Here is a 14336-nt window from a genome sequence, read left to right as displayed (position 1 = left end):
CTGAGACAGTAGCTCCCAACTTCATGTCAGCCCTCAACTCCCCACAGACCATCAGGGGCTCACAGGCCATTAACACCCTGAATGAGCCACATCCCATTCTAGACCAGCCTCAACACAAATGCAGTGGGGTCAGTCCCGCCAACATGTGGTTTAAGGCAGCATTCTCCTGAGAATTTCTTTGAATATGTGAAGCAGTATGTTAAAAAGTACTGAATTTAGAGGGAGAAGATGTAAATGAATCCTGATTTCTAAAGTGACGCTTTGCTGTCTGTGCATCCATGACAAAGACCTTAAACTATCCAAGCTTCTATTTCCTCACCTGTTGTGAAGATTATGTGTAAAAATATGTAGTCAACCTTTAACTTCTACCAAATATTTGCTATTGCTAACACTTTGCTGGCCATCAGATGATTGGTTGAAGCTGTGTAAATAACAATATGTGACAGTATAGAACAGATTTCTTCATCATTTTGGATGAGCTGTTCTGCACAAATATCAGCTATATTCCATCATTGTATTAAGATTTTTTTTAAGTTGCTGGTCCTTGCTTTTTTTTTAATGTTAGTCTGCCTAATATATAATTTCATATGTGTGTGTGCGTGCTCCATTGCTTCAGTCGTCCCAACTCTGGAGAACCCATAGGGATTCTCTAGGCAAGAATACTGAATTGGGTTGTGATTTTCTCCTCCAGGGAATTTTCCCAATCCAATGACTGAACTCTGACCTCCAGCAGCTCCTGCATGCAGGCAGATTCTTTATTGCTGAGCCACAGGTGAAGCCCAATAGATAACAATCTATTTTTCTCATTTTTTTCAACTGTTTCTCATTTTTTTCAACTGAAGAAAAGAAATTATCCTTTATGACACAACTGCAAGCCATGTAAATAAAATCTATTCTCCAGCCCACTTTAAAATGTTAACATGGATAATTAGACGGCAAATAAAACATAATTGAGATCTGAAAGAGAAACAAAACATTTCCAGCTTAATGAACCAGAAGAAAAAAAAATTTTACACCATAATTGCGGCTATTATCTGAAATGCTGGCAGCAAGTTAATAGAAAGGGCACTCCAGACAAAGGAGGTTAATGAATGATGTTACTATTTGCACAGAGTTGAGAAGCCTGCGGCCTTGAAATAGGAAAGGGTTCAAGGATCCATTACAGCATCTATTACCCTGTATTCCAATTACTCTTTATAAGTTATCTTCCTGACTACACTGTGAGCTTTATTAAGGCAGGGAAAATGTCTTTGTCATTTTTTTTTCCCCCACAAAACTTGGCAAGGTACCTAGCATCCAGTAGATATATACTTTTTTTGAATGGATGAATTAATGAGTGAATATACTTTTTCTTCTGCCCATGGAGTTAGGATAACAAGACAAAAAAAGGTAAAGAGATATCTATTAATAAAAACAAACATAGGACTCTTCCATTAATAATAGTTAGATTCTGTGAGAGATGGGTTTTATTAATAATTTACAACTCATATTGATGCAGCTGGATCAGACCTGTAGGAGACCTACCTCCTAACGGACAGTGCAGACGCTATCAGAGCAGTGGCAGGCCCTCTGCAGAACCCTCTTCAAAGTGACTCGCAGTTCTCCCTGAGGAACTCCTTGGGTGTGGTCTGTGCTGAGGAACTTGATGATTTCTAACCAAAGACTTGGTTCAATTAGAGAAGTCCTCCTATCTATTACCATTTTAAATCTGCAGTGCCCTGAGAAGTTTTAGACAACAAAAAGATGGCAGAAATCTAAAGCTTGCAATGATTCCATAAACATGGGTATTTTAGCTTTTTTTGTGGGGCGCGGGGGATAGAGGCAGCTGATTGTCTTTCCTAAGAGAGTGAGCAGTGAAAATGCTAAACCCTTCCCACCTATTGACAGGTTATCATCCTCATGTCACCGACTTTTGACTCTCCTGATCCCCTACTCCCTAACCTAGGGGTTTTTTTTTCACATGGACCAGTCTGATAACTTTCTGAGTTTTTCTGAACCCACCTTGTCTTAACATGATAGAGTCCTCCATCCAAGCTGCAAAATTTTCCTCTGGTCTCCCTACAACATGGTTTCACTTTCATTCCCTTCCAAAGCTTGTTCTTGCCTGTTGTCACTTTTTTAAATTACGCAATTCTTTTTTTTCTTAACATGGTTCCTATCATTTTCATCCCACCTGATTCATTACTGACTTTTAGCCTTCTGAGACGTTTGCTTACCCTCTTGGACATTGACATACTTGCTGGCATTTACACAGCCAACTATTGAGCTTGTTTTTGAAGTTGAAAAGAAGGGTGATGAGAGAGATGGCACCTGGCTGACAACCGCTGCATACCCTCCCAGGGTAACAGCAGTATGAGCCTGGCTCTATTCTTGCCCTTGGAAGTTCAGAAACATGGCCATGTCAATTCTTCAGTTTCTCAAGGAAACTGACTTGTAGAAACCACACTCGTACAAAATTAATGTTGTCATTCAGTCACCTAGTCATGTCAAACTCTTTGTGATCCTATGGACTGAAGCACGCCAGGCTTCCCTGTCCCTCACCATCTCCTGAAGTTTGCCCAAGTTCATGTCCACTGCATTGGTGATGCCTTCTGTCTAGCTCATCCTCCGACACCCTTTTCTCCTTCTGCCCTCAATATTTCCCGCCATCAGGGACATTTCCAAGAGTTGGCTGTTCACATCAGATAACCAAAATACTGGAGCTTTAGCTTCAGCATCAGTCCTTCTAAGAAGTATTCAGGGTTGATTTCCATTAAGATTGACTAGTTTGATCTCCTGGCTGTCCAAGGGACTCTCAAGAGTGTTCGAAAGCATCAGTTCTTCGGCACTCAGCCTTCTTTGTGATCCAACTCTCGAATTCATGCATGACTACTGGAAAAACCATAGCTTTGACTCTACAAACCTTTGTAAGCAGAGTGATATCTCTGCTTTTCAACACACTGCCTAGGTTTGTCATAGCTTTCCTACCAAGAAGCAATTATCTTTTGATTTCATGGCTACAGTCACCATCCACAGTGATTTTAGAGCCAAGAAGAGGAAATCTGTCATCACTTCCACAATTCCCCTTCTATTTGCCATGGAGTAATGGGGCCGAATGCCTTGATCTTAGTTTTTTTTTTAATATTTAGTTGATCTTAGGTGTTTTTAATATTTAGTTTTAAGCTGGCTTGTTCACTGTCCCGCTTCATCCTCATCAAGAGGCTCGTTAGTTACCGTTCACTTCTGCCATTAGAGTAGTATCATCCGCAACAACCTCAGGGTTGTTGATGTTTCTCCCACCTATCTTGATTCCAGCTTGTAACTCATCCAGCCTGGCATCTCATGATGTGCTCAGTGTATAGGTTAAACAAACAGGGTGACAGCAGACATTTATAAACCCAAATTCTTATGTCTTCATTTACAATACATTGCACTGGTGGATACGTTCTTGGATCCCTATAACTTATATCCAGAGCATTGTCTTTTCTGATAGTGAGGTACCTGGGAAATAGAATAATCAAAAGATTACTTGGTGAACATGAAGTAAAAGTTTAGAAAGGGGTGTTGTTTTGGGAGAGATCTCATCCAGGCCTGGGAAGCATGATAACTCATAATAGCGTCACAACAGAAGAGTCGTGTTGGATAAACATGCCCAGTTCAAGTCCTTGACTTCCTTTCCCACCCTGGGTTCACCATCACCAGTCTGAGTACAAGGTCAGTCCAGACAAAGCCCAGTAGAACAGATCAGGATTTTGCTGATGAAATCATCAGTCTGGTCTCCTTGAGATTATTTCTAGGTCACTGTGAGTAGTATATTAGGTGTTTCTGCACCTCTCAACCAAACGTTTATTCACACAACCTCTTAATTCTTTTCCACTGATTGTCATGTCTATTCAGGATATGTGTGAATTTCATTTGTTTAATTTTTTGGAGAGCAATCTTGTTTCCCTTATTTATATTTTTTAATTGAAACATAGTTGATTTACAATATTATATTAGTTTCAGGTATTTGGCATAATGATTCAATATCTTTATAGGTTATACTCCCTTTAAAGATATAAAAGAATGACTATATTTCCCTGTGCTACATAATATATCCTTGTTTCTTATCTATTTTATATATAGTAGTTTGTATCTCTTAATCCCACACCCCTATCTTGCCCCTCCCCCCTTCTCTCGTCCCGCTGGTATCCATTAGTTTGTTTTCTATATTTGTGAGTCTGTTTTTGTTTTGTTGTGTATATTTATTTGTTTAAAAATTTTATATTCCATGTATAAGTGATATGTATAAAACAATGATATTTATCTCTCTCTGTCTAACTTATTTCATAAAGATAATACTCTCTAGGTCCATCCATGTTGCTGCAAATGGCAGAACTTCATTCCTTTTTAGGATTCAGTAGTATTCCACTGTGCATGTGTATGTGTATATATCACATCTCCTTTATCCATTCATCTGTTCTGTCGATGGACACCTGGGTTGCTGCCATATACTGGATATTATAAATTATACTGGTATACACTTCCATATATTGACTGTTGTAAATAATACTGCTACTAGGGTGCATGCATATTTTCAAGTTGATTTTTTTTCAGATATATATCCAGCAGTGGAATTGCTGGATCATCTAGTAGTTCTATTTTTAGTTTTTTTGAGGAAATCCCATGCTGTTTTCCACAGTGGGAATTTCAAACCCAGGTCTCCTGCATTACAGGCAAATTCTTTACCATCTGAGCCACCAAGGAAGCCCCACTTTCCACAGTGACTGTGCCAATTTACATTCCCACCAACAGTGTACAAGCGTTCCCATTTCTCCACATCCTCCCCAACATTTGCTATTCATAGACTTTTTGATGTTAGCCATTCTGGCAGATGTGAGGTAATATATCATTGTGATTTTGATTTCCTTTTCTCTAATAATTAGTGATGCTGAGCATCTTTCCAAGTGCCTATTAGCCATCTGTATGTCTTCTTTGGAAAAATGTTTACTCAGGTCTTCTGCTCATTTTTTAATGGGATTGCTTATTATTTCCCTTATTTTAATTTCTTGGACAATATCTTGTTCTCACCTCCATGAATTACTATGTACCAACTTCACTCTTCTTTTTTTTTTTCCAACTTCACTCTTCTGTAATTCTAACAGAACATTTGTAATAGCCATTGTTTTCCTCATATAACATATGCCCTGTGAAATGATGGCAAGGAATGGGAGAGGGAAAGCACAATGAAGAAGAACATTCTGAAGAGCTGTTTGCTGAGGCCAGCAGCTCATTCCTTGAACGCTGGGAAGATAGTGTGGTATACAGCAGGGTGACCTGCATTGGAATCCTGTCTCTAACACTCATGACCTATGAGACTGTGAGTGTTACTTGATCTTTCTAAACCTGTGCTATTATAAGTGTGATCTCAAGGAAATATGGAGCTAGTGCCAGAAGATAGAATCATCTCTGTCACTAAGCACACTGGCTTTTTCTTTCAAAGGGAAACTTTCTCAGTGGAGGAAGCTGTGCATTAATTTACATTCTGGTTCAGGCTCCTTATCAATAGAAATGGAAAACAGCACCAACTTTATGGGAATAAAATTAATGATGATACAATATACATGCCTGGAATGCTAGGTGTACAGTAAATAATGGTTTGTTATTTTGTTATTATTGTTGCATAATTTAGCACTAGCAACAAACTTTTGCAGCAAGTATAACCCAGCAACAGCCTCACAAACAAAAGAGAAGCAAGAGCTGAGGATTTTATATCCTGCCATTAGCTTCATTATTGCAAGCCTTACCTCTCTAGGCATCTCATCTGTGGAGTAACAGTAGTGCCTACTTCTTAGAGTTGTTATAAGAACTAAATTACATGTGCTATGTAAAACACTGAGACCTATGCCAAACACATGGTGGGTATTCAATAAACATTAGTGTCCTTTCCTTCCTTCATTTCCACCAGCTTTGAGGATACTTTTAAGAATAGTGGCATAATATTTAGGGGAAACTGTAACCATATACAAACATTTCCTAAGGTAACAATAACTCCAGAACTCTAGAAAATAATTAAAGATAGGAGTAATGACATAGAAGGACCCCACTGGTAGAAATAAGAATATTATATTACAGTATTTTCTTTAAATTAACTCTGTGAAAAGCATAAAAATTTGAACTCTGGCTCAATCCAGTCACCAGTCATATTGGAAACAGTGAGACTTATGCTTAGTTGCTCAGTCATGTCTGACTCTTTGTCACCCCATGGACTGTAGCCCACCAGGCTCCTCTATCCACGGGGATTCTCCAGGCAAGAATACTGGAGTGGGTCGCCATGCCCTCCTCCAGAGGATCTTCCCAACCCAGGGATTGAACCCAGGTCTCCCACATTGCAGGCAGATTCTTTACCATCTGAGCCATCAGGGAAGCCCAATGTCTCCTAAAGAACTCTCTTCTGAATCATGGGCTTGGACTTCCTGGCAGTCCAGTGGTTAAGACTCCACTGGACAATGCAGAGGACACAGGTTCAATCCCTGGTCTGGGAACTAAGATCCACATGCCGTCAGGTGCAGCTGAAAAATAAAATCCAATTTTTGAATTATATTTTTGAACCACAGGCTTTCTTTCCTGACAGAGCTGCTCTTTTCTCTGCATGATCCCCAAGGTGACAGATTCTTCCCAACTTCTCAAAGGTCTCTCACCTCCCCTATGCCTTCTTGCTATTGAGTATGGGGTCATTGAAAAAGTCAAATTACTACTCTATTATATAATATTACTATCAATTACATACTAACAATTGTGGTTCTGTTAATATAAATGTACAGAAGGTACATTTTATAACAGTTAAATGTATGGGGAATCTAAGCAGTTCAGCTTCAGAATTCATTGCTTCAGTAGTGTTTCATGCCATAAAGAGAAGTGGTATTTGTGTTTTATTTTTTTATGTGGCTAGGTTTCACTTATTGGAAGCCAAATGAATGAATAAGCTGTTGACATAATACAACATGAAAAGCTCTTTGCATTAAGAATATGTCTCACCACTTTTATCCAGTAACGTCCTGCTTTTGCTTAATTTTATTATTTGTGATCTTTTAGGAGAAAGACAAAATTGATGTTTGAATATATAACTAGGATGGATTCTTGAATGAGATTCAGATTTGCTACCCTTTGTGATTACACATAAGCCTTTTAAAATAATGCTCCCAAGCCAGAAACATCCAAGCTACAGGGTTTTGCAAAGGTTATCAATATTTTATTGCTCCTATGGCTCTGTCACTTCCCAATTGAGTACCTTTGGGCTACTTAATCATGCCATGCCTCAGGTTCCTCATCTGCAAAATGCAAAAAGACAATAGTTTTAACTTCTAGGGTTATTGTGAAAATTAAATGATTTTAAGAGTATTAAAAACTACATACCTTCTCTAAAGTTTTATTCACTGCTTGTCTCCAGCGTATACAAGATACTTGATGACTATTTGTTAAATGCATGATTGAATAAGTGATATTTTTTTTAGTCTGTATGTTTAATTCAGCTTACCCACCTACCCACTCACCCACCCACAGTATCTGTAACTTCTTTCTGGAAATTAGTGCCTTTCTCAACTAAGCTGAAGAAGATCTGGAAAAAGAATTTGACCATACCTGGGTCATACTTTTGAAGCAGAATATACCTACCACCATTCTCTAGGGGTTTCCCATTGCCAGCTTTTATCACACTCCTGGAATCCTGGTTAAACACTGGGTTTACTGTACTGTAGTCAATGTTTATCACATGCTCAAACCTCAGGCCTTCTTTGGAAAGAGGCATAAGGGAACATAGGCAGTCTCCAATACATTGAAATGAGTTAACATGGCATTGCTAATTATTGTTTAATTCATTGGTAAGTTCTGAAAGATCATCAAAAATTGTAAATTGTAAATCAGTCTCTCTGGATCAAGAGACTGGTCATTTATTTTAAGAAAACCTATATAATATCCTCAATGATAAAAACAAAGAAACCTAAAAGTCAGGATAAGTGTAACACATGGGGCTCTGCTAAGTCCCTAAGTAGTCCCAAGAGGATAGTCATTCAGTTTTATAAAAAATCCTGAAGTCCTCCATTTTGCCATCTGTAGAACATCTGTTCCTAAATACAGGGGCACCAGCACATGAATGAACAAATGACTTTAATTTGTCCTCATCTGACCAGACCCCCCTCGCTCATCAAGCCAACCCAAAAGTAACAGAAGGCACTGTCCTGAATTTCCCTGAGAACCAACAGCATCCAGAACTGTTAAACCAGGAGAACAAAATCCCCAAGTATTAGCATCCACTCTCCAACCACATTGCTGAGAGGCTTAGAGCCAAAGACAGGAAGAAGCAATGCCTGTCAGCTGTTTCAGAGAAAGGCTCCAAAGTGATCTCTTTCATATTGCTGGAGAAGATCCATGACCCCTCTAGTGGCACAAGATAGACCTCCAAACAGGCGAGTACCGTTACACAATGCTGGTTACACTATCACACCACTACCACTTCAGCTGTCACAGAGCAGAAAAGAAAATCCCTGTAACTGGAAGATGAGGAACAAAGATTAAGGTAATATAAGATTCTGGTTGTTCTATCCAATAAACAGGATTTCAAAATTGGGCTTCTACATATAGAAACTATGTGCGTCTAGAGCCTTAAAATTCATACAACTTCCTCTAAAATAACCACTGATGAGATCATCTGTAAAAATGTGGAATCTGGGTTAGATGACCTCTATAGCCCCTTTCAGCTCTAACCCCTGTGAGTCTCACCATCTCTGTGTTCTAATAATATGGGTCTGCTTTTTTGCTTATTAAGTATTTAGAAAAATAAAAACTAAGAAAGTCAAAAATTAGCAAATATTATGTGACTGGGTGGAACTGGGCAGCAGACGATGAGATGATTAGATGGCATCATCAACTCAACAAACATTATATATGCATTTATATATAAATGTTATATATATATAACATGGATGTTATGTATGTATAACATGGATTATATATATGAACGCCTGGTGGGCTGCCGTCTATGGGGTCACACAGAGTCGGACTCGACTGAAGTGACTTAGCAGCAGCATACATAATTTTATTTAGAAGCAGAAGAACCTCTTTACACAGTGCTTTTATACACTTAAACTCCAAAGTACATGGGTGCTCACTTGAGTCCAACTTTGCAACCTCATGGACTGTAGCCCACCAGGCTCCTCTGTCCGTGGGATTTCCTATGCAAGAATACTGAAGTGGATTGCCATGCCCTCTTCCAGGGGATCTTCTCCATCCAGGGATCGAACCAATGTCCCCTGCGGCTCCTGCATTGGCAGGCAGATTTTCTTTACCACTGGACCACCTGGGAAGCCCTGGTGTTCGGAAAATTTGAAGGCAACAGAACTGGGTGGCAGAGGGTGAGATGATTAGATGGCATCATCAACTCAACAGACATGAATTTGAGCAAACTCTGGGAGATAGTGAAGGACAGAGGAGCCTGGCCAGCTGCAGTCCATGGGATCACAGAGTTGGACACGACTGAGCACACATGCACTTTGGAATTTAAAGTGGATAAGACAACAACAACTTCCAAAATTGTCATTCTGCTCAGTACTACTAATCTGTTCATTGAGCTTGCCAATCACCTCTACAGAACAGGAATGATTTAATTTTAATCCAAATCGATTTTATTTTGCATAAATGACATTTTTTTTCAAGATCTGCCCCAGGCCTTTAATCTGAAAGGATGATCCCCCATATTTATATAGCACTGTTAACTCTCAAAGACTATTCTTTTCTAATATCTGTCTAGAGTGTAAGCTCCATGAGAGCATGATGGTCCAGCACACGGTAGGTGTCAAATAAGTATTAGCTGAAATGAATGAATGTGATACTTACAACAACTCCATGGGTGGACAAGGATCTCCTGGCTAAGGGTGTATCTGCCAGAGGTGGGAACTGAGGCACAGGATCCAGGTCAGGAAACCAGCCAAAGTCACATAGGGGCCAAAAGTCAACCTTGAGTGGATCCTAATTTAAAAAAAAAAAAAAAAAGCTGTGAAAGATGATCATGAAACAAATGGAGAATATTGAATATAGGATGGGTATTAGATAGCATTATAAGACTATTACTTTTCTTAGATGATAATGGGGTTGTGATTATTTAAGATAATGCCCTCATTCTTAGGAGATACATACTGCAATAGCTGAGTGCCAAAGAATCGGTGCTTTCAAACTATGGTGCTGGAGGAGACTCTTGAGAGCTCCTTAGACAGCAAGGAATCAAATCAGTCAATCCTAAAGGAAATCAACTTTGAATGTTCATTGGAGGGGCTGATGCTGAAGCTGAAGCTCCAATATTTTGGCCACCTGATGCGAAGAGTCACCACATTGAAAAAGACCCTGATGCTGGGAAAGATTGAGGGCAGGAGGAGAAGGGGATGACAGAGGATGAGATGCTTGGATGGCATCACTGACTCGATGGGAGTCTCTTGCTCTCCCAGAGCAAGCTCTGGGAGAAAGCGAAGGACAGGGAAGCCTGGCATGCTTGCAGTCCATGGGGTCGCAGAGTGGGACACCACTTAGAACTGAACAACGATAACAATATGTTGAGGCAGTATCATGATATCTAAAACTAGCTTTCTAACTAACATTTTTACCGGTTCAGCAAGAAAAAAAGATACAGCAAATATTGCAAAATGTGAATATTTGGTGAATCTATGTGGAAAGCAAATGGATGTTCTTAGAAATGCTCTTTCAAAATTTTCATTAAAAGTTGGGAGGGGAAGGCAATGAAAGAGGCCACAGGGGGAAATTGTAGATGTGACTATATGAAAACTTTCATCCTTTCTAGCTGTGGTTTATTTGGGTGGTAGGACTTTATTGGACTCTTTCCCTTTATATTTTCCTAAATTTTTCATATGAGTAGGAATTTTATTTGTAATAAAATATTAAAATGTAAATAATGTAGCAACTACAAGATGAATCTCCAATACCTTTCTAATCTATGGCCATACCACCCTGAACGCGTCCTATCTCGTCTGATCTCAGAAGCTAAGCAGGGTTCAGCCTGGTTAGTACTTGGATGGGAGGCCTTTCTAGAATCACAGTGTAGCAGATTGTATCTTCCAAAGATGGCTCTATTTATACATTTTTCCCATCCTACATGCATGTCTTCCCATCCTACATACAACCTCCTATATGAGATAAGATCTCTGTCTCAAGCTTATGAACCTGAACCTCAACAGGGACTTGTGGCTGCCCAAAGCATTGGAGTCTGGCAGACCATCACTAAGCATATGACTTTGAAGCCCAGCCCACGCAGAAGATACAACCTCCATCTCTTTCTCCTCTCTCTTTAGATACTTGTCCTTAGAACTCAGTCACCACATTGTAAGGAAACCCAGCCCACATAGAGAGGTCCAGTGCAGATATCCTGGCTGACAGCCCCAGCCAGCCCCCAGCCATGAGCCAGCATCAGCCACTGTCATACGGTGAGAGTGGATGATCTCTCAGATGGTTCCAGTCTTTGAATTTTCCAGCTGATGCTCCAGATATTGTAGACCAGAAACCAGCCATCCATTCTGTTCCTGGTCTGAATTTTTGACCAAAGAAACAGTAAGAGGTAATAAATACATTATATAATGCATGATTATAGTGCCTCAAGGCACTATGTTTTGGGGTAACATGCAGTCGTCATAACACAGAGGGACAGTAATATCCTCTGATGTGGAAAATGTGTTTGTTATTGATTAGAAAACTGAGTGCCACTGGGAGAGAAGAACTGAAACGCAGTGTGAAAGTGAAAGTCACTCACTTGTGTCTGACTCTCTGTGACCCCGTGGACTTTTAGAGTCCATGGGATTCTCCAGGCCAATCCTGCAGTGGGTAGCCATTCCCTTCTCTGGAGGATCTTCCCAACCCAGAGATCCAACCAGGGTCTCCCGCATGGCGGGTGCATTCTTTACCAGCTGAGGTATCAGGGAATCCTGAAATGCAATGTAAGTTATAATTAATCTTCCTGGCCGTCAGTCAACCAGATGTATCCTCTCTTCAGAGAGAAGCATTTAAATGTTGAAAATGAATGTCTGGTTACTGCAGAGAACACCAAAAGAAAGCATCTTTAGAACTTGGATGACTGAGGTTGTCCCTTTTGCCTATAACGTACCACATATCAGATTACATGTTACACAAATGTGCTCTTTGGAAAAAAAAAAAAAACTTCATTTAAAATCCACTTTTTGATCGTCTTAGTCTTTCTTCCGTTAAAACACAGGTTTTAGTTTTATGAAGAATTCATAATTGTTTGTTTTTCCTATCACATTTCACACATTTTGCCATGTCATTATTTAAGGAAATGATCGTATTGTAATACTTCCTCTTTTCAGACAAAGAAATTGTAAACATATCAGAAAAAGGGAACCATAGCTTTATCTGAACACTAATATATTTAGAGAGTCAATACCATGGCCATCCACTTTCTCAGTGACCCAGATGCATTTTACTGTACTCAAGCAAAGTGTTAGGATTGCAGTAAAAAATATATATCTCTCTATATTCATATCTATCTATCTACTGAGGTAAATTTTTAATGGTGACCTGCTGCTCTCTCCAATGCTATTTGTCATACATGTAGAGGTAAAAACAAGTTAGTGCAACAACATAGAACATTACCCATGTTTCACAAATATGTAAAAAGCCCAGGGAACAATCTCCATTCAGAGTGAGCTGCTTGGCTGTGCAGGAAAAAATTTTTTTCTTTTCTGTCCATTAATTCTCAATAGTTCAATTAAACTATCTAGCCTCTGAAGGGAGAAGGCGATGGCACCCCATTCCAGTACTCTTGCCTGGAAAACCCAATGGACGGAGGAGCCTGGTAGGCTGCAGTCCATGGGGTCGCTAAGAGTCGGGCACGACTGAACGACTTCACTTTCACTTTTCACTTTCATGCACTGGAGTAGGAAATGGCAACCCACTCCAGTGTTCTTGCCTGGAGAATCCCAGGGACGGGGGAGCCTGGTTGGCTGCTGTCTATGGGGTTGCACAGAATCGGACACGACTGAAGTGACTTAGCAGCAGCAGCAGCAGCCTCTGAAGAACAGCACAAGCAGCTGTAAAAAAAACAAAGGATCTATGGCAATCTTTTAAACTCAAATGCTTTTATTTCATTTATCATTTTTAAAATATTCATCATGATGGTGAGCCTCCTGACTTTAGTCATGGATTAATACTTATAGGAGGGTTAAATTAGTAACCAAGAAAAGTTATCTACATCAAAACCATGGGGTAAGACTCCTACACAATATATACTTAACTCAGAATTGCCATCTTTAGCTGTATCATCAAAAAAGAAATTGCATACATGTCATTTTTCTAATTAGGAGTAACACTTCATTAGAAGTTGTATATGTGTTAAAAGCCTCCTCCAACTGCACTAACCTATAATTTGTTTCTTCCATTCAGGTGGAAGTATTGTTTTATGTATTTGTAGGTACTTAATAGGGCTTCCCAGGGGCACTAGTGGTAAAAAACCCGCCTGCCAATGCAGGTTAGACATAAGACATGCCAGTTCAATCCCTGGGTGGGGAAGATCCCCTGGAGAAGAGAATGGCTACCCATTCCAGTATTCTTGCCTGGAGAATCCCACGGACAGAGGAGCCTGGAGGGCTACAGTTCATAGGATCACACAGAATTGGACAACTGAAGTGACTTAGCATGGCACAGCACAGGTACTTAATAGGACTTCCCAGGTGGCACTAGTGGTAAAGAGCTTGCCTACCAACGCAGGAGACTTTAGAGATGCAGGTTCGACCCCTGGGTCAGGAAGATCCCCTGGAGGAGGGCATGGTAACCTACTCCAATGTTCTTGCTTGGAGAATCCCATGGACAGAAGAGCCTTGCAGGCTGCAGTCCTATAGGGTCACAAAGAATCAGACACGACTAAAGCAACTTAGCACAGCACAGGTACTTAGTAAAAGCTTTCTAAATGAATAAATGCAAATGTTCTACCTTCCTACAGTGTGACAGTAAATCTTAATCTCTTTTGTGCTATTCCATCCTCTACCACTTCCATTCCATAAAATGTGGCACAGCTGCTATGTAAACTGCTCATGTTTAAGTGAGTTTCTTCAGCTTTCTGTATACTTACAGGTTCTGCTTCTCTTTTCCAGACCCTCAAGGAATCTTTTCAGGATGTGTCCCTCCCTCTCTACTAAACTGACTTACTCCCTCTTGTTAACTCTGCTCATAGTCTCTTTGCTTCACACTCAAATTTCACCCATCAGCCTGATCCCTCTGATGGGTGAATGATAACTTCAGGCTCTCTTCCTGGGTGCTCTCTCTGGAGTCCTCATCCCACAGCCCGTTTCACTGCTCCAGCCAGTCCC

This window comes from Bos indicus x Bos taurus, chromosome 16 (assembly GCF_003369695.1).
Source record: "Bos indicus x Bos taurus breed Angus x Brahman F1 hybrid chromosome 16, Bos_hybrid_MaternalHap_v2.0, whole genome shotgun sequence".
Lineage (NCBI taxonomy): Eukaryota > Metazoa > Chordata > Mammalia > Artiodactyla > Bovidae > Bos > Bos indicus x Bos taurus.
Note: the sequence above shows the minus strand (reverse complement) of the source record.